Source organism: Ranitomeya imitator, chromosome 4 (assembly GCF_032444005.1).
Source record: "Ranitomeya imitator isolate aRanImi1 chromosome 4, aRanImi1.pri, whole genome shotgun sequence".
Taxonomy (NCBI): Eukaryota; Metazoa; Chordata; class Amphibia; order Anura; family Dendrobatidae; genus Ranitomeya; species Ranitomeya imitator.
In genome coordinates, this window is record NC_091285.1 from 367,223,838 (window position 1) to 367,232,335 (window position 8,498).

An 8,498-nucleotide genomic window follows, 5' to 3' on the forward strand; every position below is an offset into this window, starting at 1 on the left:
ACCCCAAAAGGAACTTATCTAGATATGTGGTGAGCACTTTGAACCCCCAAGTGCTTCTCAGAATTTTACAGCGCAGAGCTGTGAAAATAAAAATAATTTTTCTTTCCTCAAAAATGATGTTTTAGTAAGCAGTTTTTTATTTTCACAAGGGTAACAGGAGAAATTTGACCCTAATAGTTGTTGCCCGGTTTTGTTTCGAGTATGCTGGTACCCCATATGTGGGGGTAAACTACTGTTTGGGTGCATGTTGGGGCTCGGAAGGGAGGGAGCATCATTTGACTTTTTGAACGCAAGATTGGCTGCAATCAATGGTGATGCCATGTTGCGTTTGGAGACCCCTGATGTGCCTAAACAGTGGAAACCCCTCAATTCTAACTCCAACTCTAACCCCAACACACCCCTAACCCTAATCCCAACTCTAGCCATAACCCTAATCACAACCCTAACCCCAACACACTCCTAACCACATCCCAAACCCCAACACACCCCGAACCCTAATCCCAACCCTAACCCTAATCCTAACCCTAATCCCAACCCTAACCACAACCCTAACCCCTACACACCTCTAACCATAACCCTAACCACAAGCCTAATCTTAACCCTATTTCCAACCCTAGCCCTAATTCCAACCCTAACTCTAATTCCAACCCTAACCCTAAGGCTATGTGCCCACATTGCGGATTCGTGTGAGATTTTTCCGCACCATTTTTGAAAAATCCGCAGGTAAAAGGCACTGCGTTTTACCTGCAGATTTACCGCGGATTTCCAGTGTTTTTTGTGTGGATTTCACCTGCGGATTCCTATTGAGGAAGAGGTGTAAAACTCTGCGGAATCCGCGCAAAGAATTGACATGCTGTGGAAAATACAGCGCAGCGTTTCCGAGTGGTATTTTCCGCACCATGGGCACAGCGGATTTGGTTTTCCATATGTTTACATGGAACTGTAAATCTGATGGAAAACTGCAACGAATCCGCTGCGGATCCGCAGCCAAATCCGCTCCGTGTGCACATAACCTAATTCTAAGGGTATCTGCACATGCTGCGGAAAACGCTGCGGATCCGCAGCGTTTCCACAGCTGCGGGTCTGCAGCATTTTCCCATGAGTTTACAGTTCAATGTAAACCTATGGGAAACAAAAAACGCTGTGCACATACTGCAGAAATGTCAGCATGTCACTTCTTTCTGCGGATTCCGCAGCGGTTTTACAACTGCTCCAATAGACTCCCGCAGTTGTAAAACCGCAGTGAAATCCACAGAAAAACTGCGGTAAATCTGTGATAAATCCGCAGCAGTTTTGCACTGCTTATCAAATCCGCTGCAGAAAAATCCGCAGAGGACCAGAATACGTGGGCACATAGCCTTACCCAAGCCATAACCCTAGCCCTAACCCTAACCCTAGTTCTAACCCTAACCCCAGTTCTAACCCTAACCTATGGGGGTGATAAAGGGGGGGTTCATTTACTATTTTTTTTTATTTTGATCACTGTTATAGGTTTTATCACAGTGATCAAAATGTACCTGGAACGAATCTGCCGGCAGATTCGGCGGGCACACTACGCATGCGCCTGCCATTTTGGAAGATGGTGGCACCCATGGAGAAGACGGACGGACACCGGGAGGCTCGGTAAGTATGAGTGGGTGGGGGTGGTGGATCGGAGCACGGGGGGGGTAGATCGGAGCGGGGGGGTGGATTGGAGCACAGGGGGGAGTGGATTGGAGCATGGGGGAGCGGACAGGAGGATGGGGGAGCGGACAGGAGGACGGAGGGGAGCGGACCACAGAACGGAGGACTGCGGAGGAGATCGGTGGCGGTGGAGGGGAGGCAGATCAGTGTTTCCAGCCATGGCCGATGATATTGCAGCATCGGCCATGGCTGGATTGTAATATTTCACCACTTTTCATAGGTGAAATATTACAAATTGCTCTGATTGGCTGTTGCACTTTCAACAGCCAATCAGAGCGATCGTAGCCACATGGGGACAAAGCCATCCCCCCTGGGCTAAAGTACCACTCCCCCTGTCACCCGATCTGCAGGGATGCGATCATTCTGTGGCACAGCATATGCATCACAGGTCGGATTGGCACCAACTTTCTTGACGCATACGCTGTGTCACAGGTCGAGGAGGGGTTAAGAAATGGCAGTTAACAGGAAAAGTGGAGATCAAGATAAGGTCTAGAAGACCACACAAAATTTAAATGAGAGCATCTTGTAGGATTTCTAGAAAGGCAAATCAGAACCCCCGCTTCAATGCAAAAGCCCTTCAGTGGGTACAGAAAGTATTCAGACCCCTTTACATTTTTCACTCTTTGTTTCTTTGCAGCCATTTGGTAAATTCAAAAAGTTCATTTTTTTTCTCATTAATGTGCACTCTGCACCCCATCTAGACTAAAAAAAAAAAAAAAAATGTGGACATTTTTGCAAATTTATTAAAAAAGAAAATCTGAAATATCACATGGTCATAAGTAGAGTTGACCTTTTTAGAGTCGAGCCGGGTTTTGCGAAACCCGACTATCTCAAAAGTCGGGTCGAGTGAAATCGGCCGATTATGACGTAAAGTCGGGATCGACCGAAACACGAAACCCAATGCAAGTCAATGGGGCAGCATAGTCGGCAGTGAGTGGGGGCCAGGAAAACACCTAGAGTGCCCATTTTAATGTCAAAACCATCCATTCTTCTTAATGAAGCATGTCAAGCGTAATTTACCTTATAATAATTGGAAGGCATTTGAAATTGGGGGTCATTTGGCTAAAGTTGTGGTGGGTAGGGCTGGTTCAAGTAATTAGTGGGCCCAGGAAATCTGGACCACGTCACGGCAGTGGAGCAGGGAGAGGTAAGTATTTCAACTTTGCAAGTGCTGTGAACCTGAGCAAGCAGGGGGGGCCCACTCGTTGGCATTGGCACTGGCACAGGGCCCCTCAAAGTACAGCGGTGTGTTTGCACGGCGGGGGCGCCTCCCACCGGCAGCAACACTTTTGCGTACTATGAGAGGCCCTGTGCCAGTGACGTCGCCAACTAGTATTCCTCCCCCCACCTGATGAAGGAACCTGCACTTTCATCTGCACCTTCCTCTTTGTCCCCGTGTAAGGTGGTATGGTATGCGGGAAGAGCAACCTGACTTTCAGCAGGGTCACAATGTTGTTGTGTAGCGTGCACGGGGAATGTTGCGTTATGGGTCAATGTACCAGCAGACTCATCTATCACTGGCTGGGCAATGGGCAGGATGAGGAGGAAACACAGATATAGGCCCAAAGAATAAAGTTGGCTAAATGCAGTTCAAAATTGGTAACACAGGAATAACCAGGGGGCATTGCAGTGGAGGACAACTGGAATGAGAGGCTGACACAGAGAGTAGGCCCAAATCAGTAAGTAGTCGAAATGCAGTTCAAAATTGGCAACCGTAGTAAACAGGCGGCACAGCTTTGTTCAGTGGAGGAGAACAGCAAGGAGTGGCAGACACCGATAGTAGGCCCCAACCCAACTAGTAGGCCAAATGCAGTCTAACATTAACAACTACTTAACGAGCGCCTGAAAACAGAATTTCAGGACAGGAAACCAGGAGAACAGCAAGGAGCGGCAGACACTGTTAGTAGGCCCCAAACCAACTAGTACGCCAAATGCAGTTGTTCCATTTAACCACAATTTAACGAGAGCCTGAAGATAGAAGCTCAGGAAAGGCAACCTGGAGAACACCTTGGAGTGGAACACACCATCTCTCTCCACCCCATACCCATTTTGTAGGCCTAATGCAGTGTAGTTTTCTACAACTACTAAACGAGAGTCGGAAGACCGAAGCAATGGCAAGGAAACCTGGGGAACACCTTGGAGTGTAACACACCATCTCTCTCCACCCGATACCCAATTTGTAGGCCTAATGCAGTGTAGTTTTCTACAACTACTAAACGAGAGTCGGAAGACCGAAGCAATGGCAAGGAAACCTGGGGAACACCTTGGAGTGTAACACACCATCTCTCTCCACCCGATACCCAATTTGTAGGCCTAATGCAGTGTAGTTTTCTACAACTACTAAACGAGAGTCGGAAGACCGAAGCAATGTCAAGGAAACCTGGGGAACACCTTGGAGTGTAACACACCATCTCTCTCCACCCGATACCCATTTTGTAGGCCTAATGCAGTGTAGTTTTCTACAACTACTAAACGAGAGTCGGAAGACCGAAGCAATGGCAAGGAAACCTGGGGAACACCTTGGAGTGTAACACACCATCTCTCTCCACCCCATACCCAATTTGTAGGCCTAATGCAGCCTACTTTCTGACAACTACTAAACGAGAGCATGAAGATCGAAGCTCAGGAAAGGCAACCTGGGGAACACCTTGGAGTGTAACACACCCTCTCTCTACACCACGGAAGGGCTGATTCTTAGGAAGGAAGGCTGTCGGAAAGAAGCAGGGCGCGTCCGAGGGTGATTATATTCTTATTAGGTATATACTCACCCTCGGACGCGCCCTGCTTCTTTATTTGTAATGAATGTTTATTTGCAATGTGGTTTTGACTTACTCTATTTTTTTGGTAAATAATGATTTTATTATTTTCATTGTTTTGCATCTTCTTGGCAATAATATAAAGAAGACGCGACAGGACAACACTCGGTGGATGCCATATCTGTGTTTTAAATTGAAAAAAACTTTCAGTTAACTACTTGCAGGAGAAAGTTATTGTAGCTGGTGGCCATTTTTAGTACTGTACCAGATTTTTGTTGTATGTGTTTGTTTTTAATGTTAAAATGTCTGCATTTGATATCTCTCCAGTATTTTCTTTTTTATAAGCAAAATACTTATTTTTATATTTTCTGATGTTGGTTCAAGGGGTACACGGGCAGCAGTAGACAGGTCAGTGGAGGCCTAGTGGAAGGAGGGACCGCAGACAGGCTTTGAAGGCCTAACATAATAAATTGGGCTGGCTGTAGGCAATTTAAAATTGGTTCCAGGGGAACACGGGCAGCAGTGGCCTGGTCAGTGTAGTAGTAGTGGAAAGAACTGGCCGCAGACAGGCTTCGAAGGCCTAACATAACAAAAATTGGGATGTAGGCAATTTACAATTGGTTCCAGGGGAACACGGACAGCAGTAGACAGGTCAGTGGAGGCCTAGTGGAAGGAGGGACCGCAGACAGTCTTCGAAGCCCTAACATAATAAATTGGGCTGGCTGTAGGCAATTTAAAATTGGTTCCAGGGGAACACGGGCAGCAGTAGACAGGTCAGTGGAGGCCTAGTGGAAGGAGGGACCGCAGACAGGCTTCGAAGCCCTAACATAATAAATTGGGCTGGCTGTAGGCAATTTAAAATTGGTTCCAGGGGAACACGGGCGGCAGTAGACAGGTCAGTGGAGGCCTAGTGGAAGGAGGGACCGCAGACAGGCTTCGAAGCCCTAACATAATAAATTGGGCTGGCTGTAGGCAATTTAAAATTGGTTCCAGGGGAACACGGGCAGCAGTAGACAGGTCAGTGGAGGCCTAGTGGAAGGAGGGACCGCAGACAGGCTTTGAAGGCCTAACATAATAAATTGGGCTGGCTGTAGGCAATTTAAAATTGGTTCCAGGGGAACACGGACAGCAGTAGACAGGTCAGTGGAGGACTAGTGGAAGGAGGGACCGCAGACAGGCTTCGAAGCCCTAACATAATAAATTGGGCTGGCTGTAGGCAATTTAAAATTGGTTCCAGGGGAACACGGGCAGCAGTAGACAGGTCAGTGGAGGCCTAGTGGAAGGAGGGACCGCAGACAGGCTTCGAAGCCCTAACATAATAAATTGGGCTGGCTGTAGGCAATTTAAAATTGGTTCCAGGGGAACCCGGGCACCAGTAGACAGGTCAGTGGAGGCCTAGTGGAAGGAGGGACCGCAGACAGGCTTCGAAGCCCTAACATAATAAATTGGGCTGGCTGTAGGCAATTTAAAATTGGTTCCAGGGGAACACGGGCGGCAGTAGACAGGTCAGTGTAGTAGTAGTGGAAAGAACGGGCTGCAGACAGGCTTCGAAGGCCTAACATAACAAAAATTGGGATGTAGGCAATTTACAATTGGTTCCAGGGGAACACGGACAGCAGTAGACAGGTCAGTGGAGGCCTAGTGGAAGGAGGGACCGCAGACAGGCTTCAAAGCCCTAACATAATAAATTGGGCTGGCTGTAGGCAATTTAAAATTGGTTCCAGGGGAACCCGGGCAGCAGTAGACAGGTCAGTGGAGGCCTAGTGGAAGGAGGGACCGCAGACAGGCTTCGAAGCCCTAACATAATAAATTGGGCTGGCTGTAGGCAATTTAAAATTGGTTCCAGGGGAACACGGGCGGCAGTAGACAGGTCAGTGGAGGCCTAGTGGAAGGAGGGACCGCAGACAGGCTTCGAAGCCCTAACATAATAAATTGGGCTGGCTGTAGGCAATTTAAAATTGGTTCCAGGGGAACACGGGCAGCAGTAGACAGGTCAGTGGAGGCCTAGTGGAAGGAGGGACCGCAGACAGGCTTCGAAGCCCTAACATAATAAATTGGGCTGGCTGTAGGCAATTTAAAATTGGTTCCAGGGGAACACGGGCGGCAGTAGCCAGGTCAGTGTAGTAGTAGTGGAAAGAACGGGCCGCAGACAGGCTTCGAAGGCCTAACATAACAAAAATTGGGCTGTAGGCAATTTAAAATTGGTTCCAGGGGAACACGGGCGGCAGTAGACAGGTCAGTGGAGGCCTAGTGGAAGGAGGGACCGCAGACAGGCTTCGAAGCCCTAACATAATAAATTGGGCTGGCTGTAGGCAATTTAAAATTGGTTCCAGGGGAACACGGGCAGCAGTAGACAGGTCAGTGGAGGCCTAGTGGAAGGAGTGACCGCAGACAGGCTTCGAAGGCCTAACATAAGAAAAATGTCAATACAATGGTATTGACAGTGCCAGGCATTGAAGGATGTCAGCGCATAGACTAAACATTGGTGGAGCTGTGAGAGAAAATTTTGCAAGTGGTAGAGCACTGTTTGACCTGGGGGGGGGACTGTCTTGTGGCCGGCGGTACAGGCCCAGGGCCCCTCATATTACAACGGTGTGTCTGACGTTGGGTGCGCACCACCACCGCCAGACACTTTATTGTACTATGAGGGACCTAGTGGCAGTGGCATCGACCAAAAGCGGGCACACCCACCTCTTCAGACAAACAGTACTCTCACGGGTTCTGGCGCCAAGTGGCGATACCACTGCCCCGTGTGGGAACTTTGGCCATTTAGGGAGGTGTTAACATGTCGGATGCTGGACAATCAGGTGCTGCAAATTATGAGATTGGAAAAGTCGTTCAGAATAGTCCACAGGCAAGACCTTTACATAGGAAAGCTAGGTGTCAGCCGGGCAAGGTGGGGCAAAAGATTTCGAAATCCAGTTGTGGTTCATTTTAATGAAGGTTAGATCATCTACATTTTGGGTAGCCAGACGAGTCCTTTTTTCTGTTAGTATTGAACCGGCAGCACTGAATACTCTTTCTGATAGGACACTAGCTGCCGGGCAAGCAAGCTCCTGCAATGCATATTCTGCCAATTCTGGCCAGGTGTCTAATTTTGATGCCCAGTAATCAAATGGGAATGACGGTTGAGGGAGAACGTCGATAAGGGATGAAAAATAGTTAGTAACCATACTGGACAAATGTTGTCTCCTGTCACTTTGAATTGATGCTGCAGTACCTGTCCTGTCTGCGGTCATAGCAAAATCACTCCACAACCTGGTCAGAAAACCCCTCTGGCCAACGCCACTTCTGATTTCTGCCCCTCTAACACCTCTGGTCTGCTGGCCCCTGCAGCTCGTGTTAGAACGATCACGGGCGCTGTGTGCAGGGAATGCCAGAAGCAAACGGTCAATAAGAGTTGATTGTTTGGTTGCTAATATTAGTTCCAAGTTCTCATGTGGCATTATATTTTGCAATTTGCCTTTATAGCGAGGATCAAGGAGGCAGGCCAACCAGTAATCGTCATCGTTCATCATTTTTGTTATGCGTGTGTCCCTTTTGAGGATACGTAAGGCATAATCCGCCATGTGGCCCAAAGTTCCAGTTCTCAAATCTGTGGTTGTGCTTGGTTGAGGGGCAGTTTCAGGCAAATCCACGTCACTTGTGTCCCTCCAAAAACCAGAACCCGGCCTTGCCGCGCCAACAATTTCCACTGGCCCCGGAAAAGCTTCCTCATTAAAAATATAATCATCCCCATCATCCTCCTCGTCCTCCTCCTCCTGTTCGCCCGCTACCTCGTCCTGTACACTGCCCTGGCCAGACAATGGCTGACTGTCATCAATGCTTTCCTCTTCCTCAACTGCAGACGCCTGATCCTTTATGTGCGTCAAACTTTGCATCAGCAGACGCATTAGGGGGATGCTCATGCTTATTATGGCGTTGTCTGCACTAACCAGCCGTGTGCATTCCTCAAAACACTGAAGGACTTGACACATGTCTTGAATCTTCGACCACTGCACACCTGACAACTCCATGTCTGCCATCCTACTGCCTGCCCGTGTATGTGTATCCTCCCAC